The sequence below is a fragment of the Podarcis filfolensis genome (genome assembly GCF_964270895.1).
Source record: "Podarcis filfolensis genome assembly, chromosome: 17".
Classification (NCBI taxonomy): domain Eukaryota; kingdom Metazoa; phylum Chordata; class Lepidosauria; order Squamata; family Lacertidae; genus Podarcis; species Podarcis filfolensis.
In genome coordinates this window covers 11,558,716-11,577,285 of record NC_139621.1, presented here as the reverse complement: position 1 = coordinate 11,577,285, position 18,570 = coordinate 11,558,716, and positions in this window count along the sequence as shown.

The window sequence follows — 18,570 nt, the reverse complement described above, 5'->3', positions numbered from 1 at the left end:
CCAACTCCTCAAAAGATTCCATCAACAGTGTCTCCGAATCTTTTTACACAACACTTGGGAAGACAGGCAAACTAATGCCAGTGTACTGGAAGAAGCAAAGATCACCAGTGTCAAAGCAATGATTCTTCAACATCAACTTCGTTGGACTGGTCGTGTTGTTCGGATGCCCAATTATCGTCTTCAAAAGCAACTATTCTATTCCATAGCTGTCAACTTTTCCCTTTTCTTGTGAGGAATCCTATTCGGAATAAGGGAATTACCCTTAAAAAAAAGGAAAATGTTGGCAGCTATGCTCTATTCCAAACTTAAAAATGGAAAGTGTAATGCTGGTGGTCAACAAAAGAAGTTTAAAGACTCTCTCAAGGCAAATCTTTAAAAATGTGGTATAAACACCGACAACTGGGAAAAACTGGCCTGTGAGTGCTCCAGCTGGAGAATAGCCTTTACCAAAGGGTGTCATGGAATTTGAAGACCCTCAAACTCAGGACAAAAGGCAGAAATGTGCTAAGAGGAAAGCATGTTTGGCAAACCCTCACCATGATGAACTCCTGCCCAGAAACCCATGTCCCCAATGTGGAAGGACGTGTGGATCCAGAATTGGCCTCTACAGTTGCTTACTGACTCAATGTTAAGACCGTGTTCATGTAAGACAATCTTACTCAGCTACGAGTGATCGCCAAAGAAGAATAAGACAGTGATGTATCACTAGATTCCTCATGGCACAAACTCCATGTTCTGAACACCTTTACTTTCTTTGTTATGGAACTTGCAAGACTGCATAATCAAGGGACAGAACAACTTGACTGCGTTGCTAATTTTTTTTTGAGGGGAATGCATTCCAACGTGGATTCAGCATCATGCCAGCTGAAGGATGGGAGATGGTGTCCATTACAACATGTGCAGAAATCATGACTTCTTCGTTTAGGTTCATGGGCAAAAAGAAGCAAGTATGGATAAGACACAAAAAGAGCCAAATTGATTTTGAAGCATCATGTTCAGACCAACGGTACTTAGCAGGCTGACAGCCCCACAAAACACATTTGAGATGCACCCTTTAGTCTCACCACCCCACACCTAAAAGAAATTGGAAATGTATCTAAATGTCAAAGCTGTTTTCTCTACAGAATACAAAGGAATTAAATTTGGAAGGTTTTCATAAGTGTTTGCCTTGTGGGCTGCCATAGGCCTGCCCATATTCAGCAATATCAAATTACAGTATAGGAAAACTGGTGCTATCAACAGTAGTCCTTCTAGTTGGTTCATTGGTTCGGCAACTTCCTTGCACATGACGTGTGATGCTAATTATTTCCTGTGAGTGTTAAATGATAACCAATCAGAGGCCGCTTTGTCAATCCCAGCAGGTATATAAGAGCCAGTGTGGTATAGTGGTTAAGAGCGGTAGTCACGTAATCTGGGGAACCGGGTTCGCGTCTCCACTCCTCCACATGCAGCTGCTGGGTGGCCTTGGGCCAGTCACACTTCTTTGAAGTCTCTCAGCCCCACTCACCTCACAGAGTGTTTGTTGTGGGGGAGGAAGGGAAAAGGAGAATGTTAGCCGCTTTGAGACTCCTGAAGGGGAGTGAAAGGCGAAGTATCAAATCCAAACTCCTCTTCTTCTTCTAAAGCATGTCTAGGAGGTGGGGCCCATTCATCCATCCATCCATCCATCCATCCATCCACTTACCTTCATCCAAAGATCTCAGGGCAGTTCACAGCATAAAAATACAAAATAAAAACACAAAATACATAAAAAGAGCAAAAGCAAAACAAACCAATAACCCCCGCCTCCCACAAATACATTTAAAAGGGCATGTCAAAGAACACCACCGGAATCTTTTCTTGAGGATCATGTCTTAACCTGCCTTTAAAAAAGTCATAAGGTCAGTGTTTATTCAAACTTGTAGCTGCTTTCAAAGCAGTGTCTACCACTGAGTCTGAAATGTGTATCCATGACAAAAGGAGTCAGGTACTGTACTTTGAAACTCTCAAAAGTTGCAAAGACAAGAGCACCTAAAACCTGCAGAACCTCAAGCCAAAATAAAGTTTTCCAGTTCTCTACCAAGAAGAAATATACATCAATTCCTACATGGAAGCAGGTTGGTTTCTGAACTGTTCTAAAAATGACAGCAACTTGCCACAATATCCTTTTTATGGTGTTTTTATTGAAGAGGAAATGGCCGCTTACCCGGTACAAGGGTGGGCAGTGGTTGTGACCCGGCATGGCGCTCCCCCATCCTGGAGCCCCGCCATTTTGACCCAGCCATTGGCTGGGTTCCTGCCAATCCATGAATTCTGGCCAATCCGTGGCAGCCTGGGGGTGGGGCCAGTGAGCAGACTGCGTGCCTGGAGGCTTCCCTCTGATCCACTCACCTGGTCCTTTTTATGATGTTTTTATTAAGGAGGAAACAATGTAAACAAATTTATAACCCATGGTGGAGTTTCAAAGCATAAATCAGCCATCCTATTATCAACGGGAGTTGTTAGAATCTACAAGTAATAATTAGCAATACATGTGATTTATAGTCAGACATGTAATGTTAAGGCTTTATTATGTCACGATGAGATTGTTTTTCTGTAAACTGCAATTAGGTTTTCTGATTAACGTATTTTTCGCACCATAGGGCGCACCGGACCATAGGGCGCACCCAGTTTTTAGGGGGGGAAATCAAGGAAAAAAATATTTTCTCCCCCCAGCCCCAAAGAGCAGCATACAGGCTGCACACAACCTCTCCCTGCCAGAGGGGTTGCGCGCAGCTATGGAAGAAGGCAAGGCAGCGAGCGGGATGGATCCCGCTCGCTGTTTTGGCTTCCCCTTTAGCCCCGTGCAGCCTCTCCTTGCTGGGAGACGCTGCGCAGGGCTAAAGAAGCCATAGCCCCGTGCAGCCTCTCCCTGCTGGAGGGGTTGCGCGCGGCTATGGCACAAGCCTGCATTCGCTCCATAGGACGCACACACATTTCCCCTCAATTTTTGGAGGGGAAAAACTGCGTCCAATAGAGCGAAAAATACGGTAAGTGGCATTTAAACTTGTTAAATAAATCAAAAAGGTGTACGGTACAAATGGCTCTGGGATAAGCCACACCCAGAGTCAAAAAGGTGAAAGAATGTACCATCCACACGTACAACACTAGCCCTTAAGAAAAAGAATCACAAATTGTAACTAACATGTGACAACAAATAACCATGAACCAACGCAAAAGCAGCTCATTAGTCACTTTGTTTAGAGAATTACAATGGACAACCGGGTATTTGCATAGGCATATGAGAGGCACAGTAATACCGTAACTCCTGTCCATAATCCAGTAGATCTCTCCACAGGTTTCCATAAGGGGGCCTCCTTGTTTTGTCTTTGTAGTACGTATATGAAAAAAATAAATGCCATTCAACATAGAAAGTCAAAGGATCTGATGTGATTTGCTTCTACAGTGGTACCTCGGGTTACATACGCTTCAGGTTACATACACTTCAGGTCACATATGCTTCAGGTTACAGCCTCCGCTAACCCAGAAAAAGTACCTTGGGTTAAGAACTTTGCTTCAGGATAAGAACAGAAATCGTGTGGCAGTGGCGTGGCAGCAAAGGGAGGCCCCATTAGCTAAAGTGGTGCTTCAGGTTAAGAACAGTTTCAGGTTAAGAATGGACCTCCAGAACGAATTAAGTACTTAACCTGAGGTACCACTGTACTTGACTTTTCAGCTACAGCAACAGACCAAACTTTATCATACCAAGACCCCTGTAGTGGAGTGCCAATGTCTGGCCATTTCTAGGTGAGCTGCCACCAGAAGAAACATTAATTCTGACTATTTCTTATTTACTAAAGTTCTCAGTCGCTTTATCTTGCCCAAGGCAACCCAAAGTGACTTGCAAACAAGCAGTTCTTTATAACACAATTGTTCACTCAACTCATCTGTAATCCCAAACATGGCTGAGAGAGGAGAATGTACAAATGTCATATGACAGATTGTTTCTGTTTCTTTAAAGACAGCTGTCCAAAACTCATCTGCCGTGGCACATTGCCACCAACTAAAACATCCCTTTTGGCTGTGTACACACTCCTGCTTACTTTGCATCACGTGCAGTCCCAGTGCTGGTTTGAGAAATAGTGTGCAAATGAAGTTAACCAGAATACAAATCTATACTGCTGTTTTTTTTAGGGAATGCTGTACTTGGACCCATTAGTCCTCTGACTGGCTTCGATCTGAATTGAGAAAAAGAACAACCTCTGTGTATTTTAAGCTTGCAATGTGTACAGAGTCTTAATCGGCTTCCTGTTCTACGAGTGGGGAGAGATGGCAGAAAGAGAGGGAGATTTCACAAACATTTGTTCCACCCATGCCCAGGGCTGACTTTTTCCCCTTTGGCTGCCTCCTCGTCATCGTATCGAGAGGCATCACTTTCTTTCTTAAAGTTTCTCATTCATAATTCTCATCATGAGGTGATTCTTATGATCTATAAAATAAGACCCCAATAAGATTTACTTGGGGGTAAGTCCTTTTGAACTTAGTGAGGTTTATTTCTGATTTAGGCATCAATTGCTCGGTCCCTGCTCCTGCCAACCTAGTAGTTCGAAAGCACGTCAAAGTGCAAGTAGATAAATAGGTACCGCTCCGGCGGGAAGGTAAACGGCATTTCCGTGCACTGCTCTGGTTTGCCAGAAGCGGCTTAGTCATGCTGGCCACATGACCCGGAAGCAGTATGCCAGCTCCCTCGGCCAATAAAGCAAGATGAGCACCGCAACCCCAGAGTCAGCCACGATTGGACCTAATGGTCAGGGGTCCCTTTACCTTTACCTTAGCCCTGGTTTATAAATGTTGGGTGGCCATTAAAAATATTGTTATCCCAGAATTATTACTAGGTGCATATTGTAAACATTTAAGTCAGAAGAAAATGAAATGTGGAAATTTTGCATTTCAGGTCTCTCCCTCTTAATCGTCTTCATTCTATTGAAAAACAATTTTTTTTATCTCATTGCTCCCTTGCATTGAGATAGATGTAGGCAAATTAATAATGCAATCCTGTACATGCCTAGGTAAAGGTAAAGGGGCCCCTGACCATTAGGTCCAGTTGTGACCGACTCTGGGGTTGCGGCGCTCATCTCACTTTACTGTCCGAGGGAGTTGGCGTACAGCTTCCGGGTCATGTGGCCAGCATGACTAAGCCGCTTCTGGAGAACCAGAGCAGTGCACGGAAATGCCGTTTACCTTCCCGTCGGAGCGGTACCTATTTATCTACTTGCATTTTGACGTGCTTTCATATTTTTTTTAAAGTAATATTTATTAAAAAAACTTTTAAAATTATAAAAAAGAAAAAACAGAAAAAATAGACAAAACAGAAAAATAGAAAGAAAAAATACATCCATCATTCTCAAATTTTTAACTTTCAATACCTTCTTTCTTTGACCTCCTCCTCCTCCCCTTTCTTGTATCCTGGTTAATAATTATCACAGCAAATCCTTTCCATAGTTCATAATATTTTGTCCTTACATTATCTTAATCTATTTTCATCTTGTCTTATAGCAAACCTTAGAACTTAAAACTTAAATCTTATTTTTACCAACTTCTCATAACCATATAATTAACCTAATTTAAACATTTTTACTAGAACCAAGTAGTTCCATTTCAACATTTTTCTAACATTCATCAATTATTTTAAAACAGTCCTAATGACAAAAGAAAAAAAAGTAAAACAGTCCAATCTTCATCCAGCGTCCCTTCCTCCTGGTCCCGGATTTTGTCAGTCCTTTTTGTCCCATTAATCTAGCGCATTAACCTGGTATCTTATGTCCGAGGCCCTCAAGTCTCTTCCATGTCCCCTCCGCGACTCTTCTTCATATTTTCCTTTCACTCGTGGGAACTCCAGCTTAGTAATGTTTTTGACCCTTTTCAGCAGATCAGCCCCATTTCCATAGTCCAGACTAAACTCCATGTGATATTTAAACACCTGTTTCAGATTCCCTCCAAAATTAAGAGCCCCCACAGCTCCAAACATCTGACGGCCCATTACCAGACTCAGAAAGTCCAAACATCCCTGCATGGGAGGGTCAGTCCAACCCCCCATTTCCAAACCAAACCAAACTTTATCTTTCCAAATCTAGTTTTTTCCAAATTCATTTATCAAATCCAAAGGCTCATAATCCTGCAGGGCTGCAACTCCCTCCATTTCTGGCACCCAGGATTCAGCAGTATCCTCTTCTCTCATCTGTGCTGTCATAGCACACTCCTGTTTTAGTTCCTGGGTAGGCTCCATGTAGTTTCCTACTGCCTGTTCAAAATTTCTGGCCGCATTAGTCATCAAATCCGTCTTCTGGCTTAGCTGGTCCAATAGGGCATTTATTTTACAGAAAGCACCCAACCGAGCTTCTGAAAACATTGTCCTACAAGGTCACAAGTCCTTTCCCACGATTGTAATCTGTAACAGCTGCAAGCTCCTGAAGTTGGTTACAATTTCACAGTCTCCCTCTAGGGGGAAAACTTCTGTTTCTTCTTTCTTTTAAGAGCAATAGCAACAAAGTTTCTTTTTTAAGATATTCAGTCAATATTTGTTCCTTTGAAATGCGAAAGGAAACAATGGAATCACTATGTTACTTTTCTTTTAGCTGTCTGTCAAAAACATTTGTCTCTGGTCAATGAGCTTCAAATGTCAGTCCTGACACTCCGCTCCAGGATCAGGACAGTGGAAAGTTACTTTACTTTAAACTCACTTCTGCAGGTTTAAACAGTCCAAAAAGAGATCCCCCTTCTTCTCCTGCTACCGAAGGGGGGTTCCACGATTTTAAATGATGAAAGCCAATCCTTTAAAAGTAATTTTCTAGGCTCTAGTTTACGTTGTCTTTGCTTTATTCTGACTACAAAGAAACGGAAGGCTGACTTCCTGTTTAGACCTTCCCGTTTCAGTACCAAATTGAGGTAAATTTGAGTCCAATTCCTCTCTACTGGCCAGTCCTTATTTAAAATCCAATTGTTCGAGTTTTAAGTACTCACGGGTGATTCTTTAGATGCCAAATTGTCCCAGGAAAAAGGCAGCGCTCTCCGGCAACGGCTATGTGGCTTCGCTCCACGGAAAAAGCAGTAGACTCACAGCACCGCGCCACATCCCCCTCTTCGCTTCGGAGCCCATTAATGGGTTCCTTTGCGGGTTGGGGGGGCGCTAAAGGTGCCCGCCGAGTCCCATGGTCACAGGCTTCATCCGCCTGTGATTTTTTAAAGGGTCCCCGCTTCGCCGTAGCGGAAACGACCCGTTTCGCGCGGAGCTGGTCCCTCCAGTTCAGAGGGAGTCCGCCATTGCCGATGGCGCCACCTCGGAAGTGCTTTCAAACTGCTAGGTTGGCAGGAGCTGGGACCGAACAACGGGAGCTCACCCCGTTGCGGGGATTCGAACCACCGACTTTATGATCGGCAAATCCTAGGCTCTGTGGTTTAACCCACAGCGCCACCCTTGTCCCCTGTACATGCCTACTCAGAAGCAAATTCTGTTGAGTTCAATAAGGTTAGAATACTGAAGTCTTAAATTCGGTTCTCCGGACTTCTGAAATAATCTGCAATTTGTTCTCATAAATATTCATCAGGATTTCTAATGCAAATTCCTCCTAGTCAACACATTTTTGTACATATTAACACATTTTTTGCAAGCAGTTTACCCTAGTAGACATTTTTGTATATTATTTTCACCAGTGTATACATTTTTAATCACATGTCCCCAGAACATATGTAGTATTTGTTCATATTGTTTGGCTGGAGAACTGCACCACAAAATTCAGAGAAGTGCAAAATTCAAAGGATACCTTTGAGAAGTGTGAATTAGGTGGCTTCTTGTTAAAATGCAAACAAGATCAAATTTCTCCTCCAACCCTAGACAAGAGACAAATTCAAGTTGCTACTGAGAAATTAAAAATGAGCAAGGCACTAGGTACAGACGGCATCCGTCTCTGAAAAGATAGGTTACAACTGGCCGGTAACAAATGACAAAATTTCCTGCTACCGGCGACTCAGCCAAAAGGCAATCTAGGAACACACCCAAACTGTGAGTCAGCTCTTTTAGGAGAACTATGACTCCATCTAGAAGAGGCAAACACACCACCTTGAGTTCATGTGCACTCCACTATTGTCTGGATTTTGCCTCACTTGGCCCACAGCTGAGTCCAAACACTGGCACAAGAAACCGATTGCAGCACTTGGAACAGATGAAAAAGATGCAGTATACTGATGACACTACACACCCAAATGTCAGATGATCTTCCTTAATGGGCTGCATTTTAAGCTTTGGGGTAACAAAACTAAATCTTGCACTCTTTCCAGGTGAGGTTCTACAGAGCAAGCAGAACTTACTCAATACTACCAAGTTTAATCAGAAAGTGGTGGAATAACTGCAAAGAAGAGCTGCTGAGAGGTTCAACGAATCATGAGCAGGTCACGCACTTTCTTAAAAAATAAAACAAAACTATACTTTTCCATTACAAATTTTCACATTTCAATCAATATAACCATACATTCATAATGATTGACTCCCCCCTGCCACCGGTTCCATTTATTTCTCCATTTCAACTGCATATTCTGTTTACTCCATATGTTTTATTTTCTTCAGCACTTGAAACTGCTAGATTTACTCCAACTCTGCTAACGTTTTAACTTGTTTAACATAATTCTTCAGATATTCTGCAAACATTTTCCATTCTTCCTTGAAGTCTGGTCTCTTATTCTGTTATTTAGATTTGCTAATTCCATATATTCCATCAATTTCATCTGCTACTCCTCTTTTGTTGGTGTTATTTTCTCCCACCATTTCTGAGCATAAACCACTCAGGCTGCCGTGGTTGCGTAGGGAAATAGATTTTTTTGATCTGTGGGGACATCCATACCTAATATTCCTAATAAGAAGGGTTCTGGTCTTTTTATAAAAGTTTTTTTAAACATTTTCTTCATTTCATTATATATCATCTTCCAGAAATCCTTCACTAATTTACACCACATATAATAAAACATACCCTCCATTTCTTGAGACTTCTAACACGTACCTGAATCTGATTTATACATTTTTGCTAATTTACTTGGCATTAGGTACTACCTATAAATCATCTTCATAAAATTCTCTTTCAAGCTGTAACAACACAGGTTACATACTTTCTGTCAACCTCTAGATACAGAAAATTGATCAGGACCACAAAAGCATTCTCCAACCCAAAACCCTGTCTGAAACATGAGAGGGATGACTCTGGTAAATCTTTCTTATTAAAGGCTAAGTTAGAATATCTGTGTCCACTTGATTGCTATTCCTCAACATGGAACATTCAAACCTGGTCTGTGCTTATTCAGCCCAGGCCAATTATATGGTTGCTTTTGTTTGATTTTGGTATTGGAATTAAGGTCAAAGACATCTATAAAAGAAGAGTTAATCATTACTCTAAGCAATAAACAAAACCTCTCTAATATTTGGCAAGGGTCAAATGGATTTGAGTTTCCAGTCCATTTGGCTGCCTCCCTGGGAGGTACTAATGGGAAGAATCCAAACTAACCAGATGAGCAGAAGATTCAGAGGCATCTGCAGCAGGTGTGGGGAACCTTTTGCCCTCCAAAAATTGCTGAACTACAACTCCCATCATCCCTGGTCATTGGGCATGGTGTCTAAGGTTGGTTGGAATTTTAGTTCATCAACCTCTGGAGGCCAAAGATTCCCCACTCCTGCTCTTCAGGAACTGCTACAACAGCCATGTGCAAGTTGGATCGGAAGCGACTGATTTTATCTTCAAAATGCTTTGCAAACTGGTCACAGCAGGCTGGTGAAGGGCAGGTCACCTCCACAGGTGTACTAGGGATGTAACAATCCCAAAACTCAGAAAATATAAATATGAAATCTCTCATTGCAAACATGCCTGCAGCCTAGAGACAATTGCACAATTTGCTCTCTCACAATATGACTTCGGTTTTTCAAAATTTCTGTGCTTTTGCAGTACTGTGAGTTGATTCAGAGTTCAGCTTCCACTTCCTTGCGGCTTTTAAATATTTTGAAATGTTGTCTTGGGCATGGACCCATTACTATAAACATGACTTGGCTTCTGTTATGATCCAGTGGTGCTCAGCTCTACCAAGTGAAATGGCCTGCATTTTTAAAAAAATAAGTACCCTGCAAAATCTCAAAGCCACATTTTTTTTCTATTCTCACACATCCTTCCATCACCCATTTTGATGTAGAGAGCGTTCTGGATACTTTCCTGTCAATCTTCCATTCTCTGGCCAATCAGTTCTCTGCACCACTCAGCCAATCTCAATCCAAAGTATATCTATGGCCAGGAGGTCCCACCCATCTATCTCCAAGCAGAAAAAAGCCAATTTTCATTTTACCTTGATGTGCAGCTTCCCTCTCATTTTTATTATCTCAACCCAGCTAACATGTCTAACATTAACTGGCTTTTGGGTTTGTCCAGGGGCTGTTTGGCGCATGCTCAGAGCTGTTCTCTTCACATCTTTCACAAGGAGGCAGGAGAAAGGAGTGGTTCTTAGTATGAGCAGATTGTATTCGCCACATGAGAGAGAGCGTGGAACAGGGGATAGTGTGAATTTCTTTCTATAATAAACATGTATCTATTTTACAACTCTTAAGCTGTTTGTGTTTATTTTTGCACACCATAGGAGGAGAAAAAGCAAACTATGGACAGCTTGTGTGTGTTGCAGCAGAAGAAAGGCTGCTATCTGCTCTTGGTGGAGGCAAAGGATCTTCTTCTTGTCTTCCCTGAGCAACTCCTCTGCCTTACTTCCATGCCACTTAGTGATCAGGAAATGCAGAAATGCTTTCCTCCCCCAGATTCATTTCTCATCTTCCAGCCCAGAGCTTCTACACCCCATAGATGTGTCTGAAAGAGGTGTGGGTGTGATGGCCTGGGACTCGGGCTTGGACTCGAGGAGACTCAGTCTGCCTCAGGCATCATCTGAACCCAGTCTGGGGCCTGATCCTGAAGAGTCCCAGTCTGCACAGGTTTCCCTGCAGCAAACACCAGCTGGGCCGAGTCAGGGGCCTGAGCCTGCTCTGGCTCCAGATGCAGGGATTACCTCGTTGCCTTCAGCTGGGCCATCACTTACAGCTGCTCCACTACTGGTTTGGTTAAGGGAGGCTGAGGCAGCCCCTGGGTCTAGTAACCCACCAACGTCTCCCGAGCTGCAGAAACTCAGGTCTGAGAGAAGGAGAGACCTGAGTACTCGCAGGAGGAGTGCTCGCCTTTGGGTGAAACAGGGAGGTGAGACCGGCCGCTACCCTGACAAAGATAAAAGGCTGTCGGACCCCGCCCCAGGTTGCGGGAGCAACATTGCTGTATGCTAGATCCTGTACCTGTTCTTGCCTGGTTTCCTGCCTTGTGTCCTGCCTTGGCCCTGTTGGACTGACTCCCAGTGGAACCTTCGGATTCTGGACCAGTCCTGGACTGCATTTTACGGGTTACCCCTGGGCCCAGCACAGGGTGGACCAGACATGCCTTTGTGGGCCCTTGCCTACCTCAGCCTCCTAGAGTGTACCTCCTGCTGTTCCTTACCCCTCAGAGCCCATCGTGTTCAGGGAGACAGCGGCCCTTCTGGCGATGGGTCCTGCTGCTCTGGTTCCTGGGCATTGACCTCCATTTTCTCACCATCCTCCGTCATCCTGTGAAGACTTTCTGCCCCAACCTCTCCTTCTTCACCCACAGTCTGCCCCGGTGTGCCCCAGTCATGGCTACACCTTGCTGGGATCTTCTTCCTCCTCCCTGCATGTCAGCCTCATCCCAGTATACCTAAAGGAGTGTCTCCACCCCCATCATTCAACCCGGACACTGAGGTCCAGCTTTGAGGGCATTCTGGCAGTTCCCTCCCTGCGAGAAGTGAGGTTACAGGGAACCAGGCAGAGGGCCTTTTCGGTAGTGGCACCCGCCCTGTGGGATGCCCTCCCATCAAATGTAAAGGAAATAAACAACTACCTGACTTTTGGAAGACATCTGAAGGCAGCCCTGTTTAGGGAAGTTTTTAATGTCTAATGTTTTATCATTTTTTTATTATTATTATCATTAATTCTGTTAGGAGCCACCCAGAGTGGCTGGGGAAACCCAACCAGATGGGCGGGGTATAAATAAATAAATTATTATTAATAATATTATTTCCTTGTCTTATCCGTTCCTGGCAACCTACCCTGAGGGTTGGATCCTCTGATGCCTGACGCTGCAGTTCATGACACTTTGCAGTTTTGGCTTATACTCTTCCTCCACCATCTCTCAATAGCTCTGACTTGGATAAGCAATGGTGGGAAGAGGAAGAATGGTTGCCTACACAGTTAGAAGAAGGTACAGTGGTACCTCAGGTTACATACGCTTCAGGTTACAGACTCCGCTAACCCAGAAATAGTGCTTCAGGTTAAGAACTTTGCTTCAGGAGGAGAACAGAAATCGTGCTCTGGTGGCGCGGTGGCAGCAGGAGGCCCCATTAGCTAAAGTGGTGCTTCAGGTTAAGAACAGACCGCCGGAACGAATTAAGTACTTAAACCGAGGTACCACTGTATTGCCAAAAAGGAGGAGGAGGTGGTGGTATTGACAGCTTTACTTTTGGAACAAGTGTATTACCCTGCATTTTGGCTTCCGAAACATTCAACAACAGGCGCCACTTCCGACTGGTAGCAGGAGCTTCCTGCGCTCAAGCGGAAGCTGCGTTGGACGTTTGGCTTCCGAAAAACATTTGAAAAACAGAGCATTTCCTCCTCGGTTTTCAACATTCAGGAGCTGAAACATTCCAAAACAGAGGCGTTCAGGAGCCGAGGTTTGACTGTACTTACTTCTGTGGGCAGAAAGAAAAATCTTATTTTTTGTGGTCCAAGAATAAATTTATCACAGGATCTTCATGCTCTCTAATTCTATGTAGCAAATGCTTGACAAGGGCAAACCATTATGCATCCCTGGAAATGATTACATGCTAAGCTGCCCTAATGAATCTGCTGAGAACACTTAACTCTGTCTCAAGTAAGTAGGCAAGCAACTGCTGACATTTCAGAGAAGAATGAACAAGGCAATAGGTGTCTTTGCATTCAGTAGCCTGCAGAGCAAGTTTGAAGGGCACAAGCAGCAGTATGACGTGCAGGTATATATTGTTTTGAAATTCAAGAATTACCCAGTTCCCAGACACACCTTTTGTGGAATGTGCAATTTAGAGTATCAACCTAGCAACATAATCAGTGCAAAAATATATTAGAATAAAAGTTGTTGTTTGTAACCCACAACTATGAGTTTCCTTGCAGATAAAAAAGTCATTCCACATGATATTTGTCCATTGTCTTAATCTGCAAATCTGGTCTGAGTAAAAACTGCAGTTTGTAAGACAATAGCCCATAACTGCAGGTCTCTTTACAATAACAGAAGCTACAAAATTACCTTTCAGGATGCAAAATCTGCAGATGATAATCATAAAGCTGCCTTTGAAAAGTGTTCAGAAACTTCAACTGGCCCAAAAAGCTACAGGCAGATTGTTGACCAGGGCTAGTTATAGAGTGCACATGACTCCCTTGTTACAAGAACTCCACCGGCTACCAGTCTGTTTCTAGGCACAATTGGGGCTGCCATATTTCAAAAAGTAGAAACCAGGAAAGACCCCCTGAAAGTGAGCTTTTAAGGAAGCCACACACAAAAATTGAGCTTTTTTTTTTTTTTTTACAGAAACTCCAACAAACACTATTTTTCAATTGACTTGCTTAAGATCCAGGACAAGGCACCGCCTTTTGGAAATTCCCTGGACATCTGGGAAAATCCCTGTTTTTTAGGCTACAGTGTCTCCCTCCTTGTTGTCCTACCAGCAGATGAAGGCTTCCTTGTTTCCAACAGGCTTTTTGGAACTGGCTGGTTTTTGTTTTACTCCTTGACTGTTATATTTTATGTGTTTTTAGCTTTTACTATTTTATCTGTGTTATTTTAATTTGTGATAAAAACAACAACAACACTGGTGATAAATTAGCAAATATTTGGGCATGAGACAAAGAGTGTTCAATGTGCTTAATTTTAATTCTGCAATACATAGTGTGCAATAGCTATTTCCCTCTTCCAGTCCAGGCTCAAAGGGCAACTTAAATACTGAGTGATCTATACAGACGATCGACTCACATGCAGCCACATATATGTGTGGTACCGGGAAATCCATCCATCCATCCATCCCCAGAAATGGCAGGAGGGAGCTGGAGAGTCATTGTGGCTGATGAGAGGACCCTCCCTGGAGCCTGCAGAGAACTTCAGTGAGGGTGAAGGAAGCCCCGAAGAGATGGGAGATGCAGCAGAGCTTTGTAAGATGCTGCTCAGCCTCCCCACCTAACAGCTGAGGTGTGAGGTAGCACAGCAGCAGCAGCCACTTTCCTGCATGTCCTCCAGTCTCCAGCTGGCCCCAGTGCTTCAATTCTAGTTGTGGATACTTTTGGATACTATATTTTTGGTCTGGATTGGAGAGAAAGCAGCAAGGGGGGTGTTTAAAGGTGTTTAGAGGGTGCCCCCCTCCCCAGTTTACGCAATTTCACTTATGTACGCCGGGGCCCAGAACATAACCCTCACATAAGTGGGGAGAGGCCTGTATCCGATCACATGCTGAATCCAATCACGTGCTGATTCAGGTTTGGTCAGATTCCCTTTGACTTCAGTGGAGAGTTCTGCCTTCTTGTCTGTTCTTTGACGATTTCGCTGGATGTTAACTCAGAAGTAATTTCAGTATTTATAGGAAGACTTGCTTGGCGAGTCCTCTGAATGACCTTTCAAAACATTTATTAACTGCCTCTTGTATCTCATCAAAATAGATGTTAACAAATGCATGTAAATTACAGTGGTCAGGAATAATGTAACAGTCATCGTGACTGTTGTAATAATTGTTTCTGTGTGTGTGGTGTCCTTATGATGTCCTCTTCACCCAAGTGGCAGCTCTCTCACACACCCCAGCTAAATGTAGATTTTCTCAATCTGTGGCTAATTCATTACGGGGAGAAAATCCAACACACACACACACACACACACGTGGTATATACATTTTAATGAATACATAAATAAAAATTGTGTGCTTGTTGGGATTTTTTTTAAGTGCATGTCGCTACATTTTTCTTGGTGCTATCCTTCACCACAACCCTGCTTCCATTTTGTTTCCATCCATTGTGTCCAGATGAAAAGATGCAGCCTGCCCATTTCCACTAGTTGTTGCTGGATGCACAATCTAGGTATTTCTATTTTTAAAAACAGCTCATTTACATAGCAGCAGCAGCATGTATGCTGTAATCATTACTGATGTTGAAGGTTACTGTTAATATGTCAACTCCTGTAAGAACAAGTGGATTTATGGGTCGCTAGGGGAGGGGTAGTACCTCTAGTGGGGGGCATGTCATGCTCCTTCTGAAATTGTCTGTCCACCTTTGTCCCCATCCTGCACTCAGCTCTCACCTGTGCATCCTAGAAGCTGTCAGCATTCAACAGGGGCCACATCCCAGGAATGGATTTGACTGGCTGGCTAAACCAGGTGAGGGTAGTCAATGGGTCTCAAACTCTTGGTGAGTTAGAGACTTTCCCTACATGTGAAGACAGTTCTCACCTGTGCATCCTAGAAGCTGTCAGCATTCAACAGGGGCCACATCCTAGGAATGGATTGGACTGGCTGGCTAAACCAGGTGAGGGTAGTCAATGGGTCTCAAACTCTTGGTGAGTTAGAGACTTTCCCTACATGTGAAGACAGGATTCTCTGGGTTGAGCAGATGAGACCACTAGTGATTCCAGCCATCAAAAAAGCAGATGGGGCTTGTCAGCCTGGGAAGGTAGCCCATCTTGGAGAAGGAAAGCTCTGATAATAATAATAATAATAATAATAATAATAATAATAATAATAATAATAATTTATTATTTATACCCCACCCATCTGGCTGGTTTTCCCCAGCCACTCTGGGCGGCTTCCAACTGAATATTAAAAACAGTACAGCATCAGATATTAAAAACTTCCCTAAAGAGGGCTGACTTCAGTTGTCTTTTAAAAGTAAAATAGTTGTTTATTGCTTTGACATCTGCTGGGAGGGCGTTCCACAGAGCAGGCGCCACTACCGAGAAGGCCCTCTGCCTGGTTCCCTGTAACCTTACTTCTCGCAATGAGGGAACCGCCAGAAGGCCCTCGGCGCTGGATCTCGGTGTCCGGGCTGAACGATGGGGGTGGAGACGCTCCTTCAGGTATACAGGACTGAGGCCGTTTAGGGCTTTAAAGGTCAGCACCAACACTTTGAATTGTGCTCAGAAACGTACTGGAAGCCAATGCAGATCTCTCAGAACCGGTGTTATGTGGTCCCGGCGGCCACTCCCAGTCACCAGTCTAGCTGCCGCATTCTGGATTAATTGCAGTTTCCAGGTCACCTTCAAAGGTAGCCCCACGTAGAGCGCGTTGCAGTAGTCCAAGCGGGAGATAACTAGAGCATGCACCACTCTGGCAAGACAGTCCGCGGGCAGGTAGGGTCTTAGCCTGCATACCAGATGGAGCTGGTAGACAGCTGCCCTGGACACAGAATTAACCTGTGCCTCCATGGACAGCTGTGAGTCCAAAATGACTCCCAGGCTGCACACCTGGTCCTTCAGGGGGCACAGTTACCCCATTCAGGACCAGGGAATCCCCCACACCCGCCCGCCCCCGTCCCCCAAAAACAGTACTTCTGTCTTGTCAGGATTCAATCTCAATCTGTTAGCTGCCATCCATCCTCCAACAGCCTCCAGGCACTCACACAGGACCTTCATCGCCTTCACTGGTTCTGATTTAAAGGAGAGGTAGAGCTGGGTGTCATCTGCATACTGATGAACACCCAGCCCAAACCCCCTGATGATCTCTCCCAGTGGCTTCATATAGATATTAAAAAGCATGGGGGAGAGGACGGAACCCTGAGGCACCCCACAAGTGAGAGCCCAGGGGTCTGAACACTCATCCCCCACCACCACTTTCTGGACACAGCCCAGGAGAAAGGAGCGGAACCACCGTATAACAGTGCCCCCAGCTCCCAGCCCCTCTAGATGGTCCTAAACCTCCACTACCTTGCAGGATATTTGGGGAAAGACTAAAGACTGAACTCTACACAAATAAAAATTTGGGGTGCCAACTTGAATGAAATATGGGGGGCGCAGGTAAGCCGTCTCCCACAGAATCGATCACAAGGTGTGGTGCGCACACACCATTTGAATGGCAATGGCTTTGGGGGCACCTGGGCCCATCAAATATTTTATTGGGTCCCTGGGCCCCTAGGAGTTGAGTCCTATGTCAAGAGTGGAGTCCCTAAGACGATTGGAAGGCGCCTTGTATGCCTCCTTCTGGCAACTCCTGCCTCCAAGCTTGTGCCAAATGTATTGCTCTGCTTTCCTTTGGACCACATCAGCGAGGCTGAGAGAGGGGTCTTGTCATCTGGGCATCCCAGCACCTCCATATACACTGCCCAGAAGGTCACTTTTGGTGCTATTAATGCAGCAGTTTGACTTCCTCCCCAGGGGCACAGTCAACTGACTCTTGAGACAAACAGATAGCAAGAACAATAGGAACAGAACATATTTTGCCAGGAGTGAAATGGTTGCAACAAAAGTGTTTGCATGGTCAATAAGAAAAGGCACCTCCAACTGTTCATTTATCTCTGGTCGCATCTAGATGTCAATAAGCCGTTACTGGAAGGCTATTAAAGTCTGTCTGTGACTCACTCACAGGTCAGTTCTGATGCAACACTGGGCAAGAATCCATCTGTTCTTGTTAAAGGCAGATTTCTGCAGAGGTTCTTCACATGCCTGTTCTTGCTTTATTCATGTACAACTGATTTAAGCAATCATCTATAGTTCACTCCATGACACTTGTAGGAGGATATAGACTCAATGATGATGCATTTGCTCTCTGAACTCTCCACACCATATCTGTAGCGCAGGCTGCCTCTAGAATATTTAGAACTAAAGCTTTTGGATCAAGTAAAGTAATCTAGGTTCTAGGCCCAGTTTGGTCCATGACAGCCCCCTGTCAACAGTGTCAAAAGCAGGCTTAATATCTAGGAAGGTCACACAGAGACGTTCTTTGTGGAGCCGCATGTACTTAGCGGCTAAATGGGATAACACCATGCAATTGCGTAATGTGGATTTCCCTGGCCTAAACCCTGCCTCCTCTGGACCTATGATGTCCAGAGTTAAGCCAAGTAGTTAGTTTATTTAACAGATGTTTACAATTTCCCAATGTTTGATAAAGCCACTTCCGACCTCGGGAGGAGGTGGTGTTGCGGACTTCACGCCTCCAACACCCACGCGGAGGCTGGCTCCCAGCCCCGCGTGATCAGGGGAATCCTCTGCTGCGTCCTCCCCCTGGCCAGCCAATCGGCTGGCTCGGGGTGTGTGGCTTGCCACATTTAAGGCAGGCGCAGCTCTTTTGATGCCGCTCAGCTGGGTGAATTTCCCACCCACCCGCCTTTGACCTTGTTATGGACCTCAGTTGGTCGCCGTTAAGGAGCCTGGTAGGAATTTTTCCACTTGGCAAATTGGCACCAGCCACTTGGTTTTTTCCGCCTACCTCGTAGCAAATCGTCACAACTTGCTTGATTTGGCAGTTAGGCATTGGTAGGGGTAT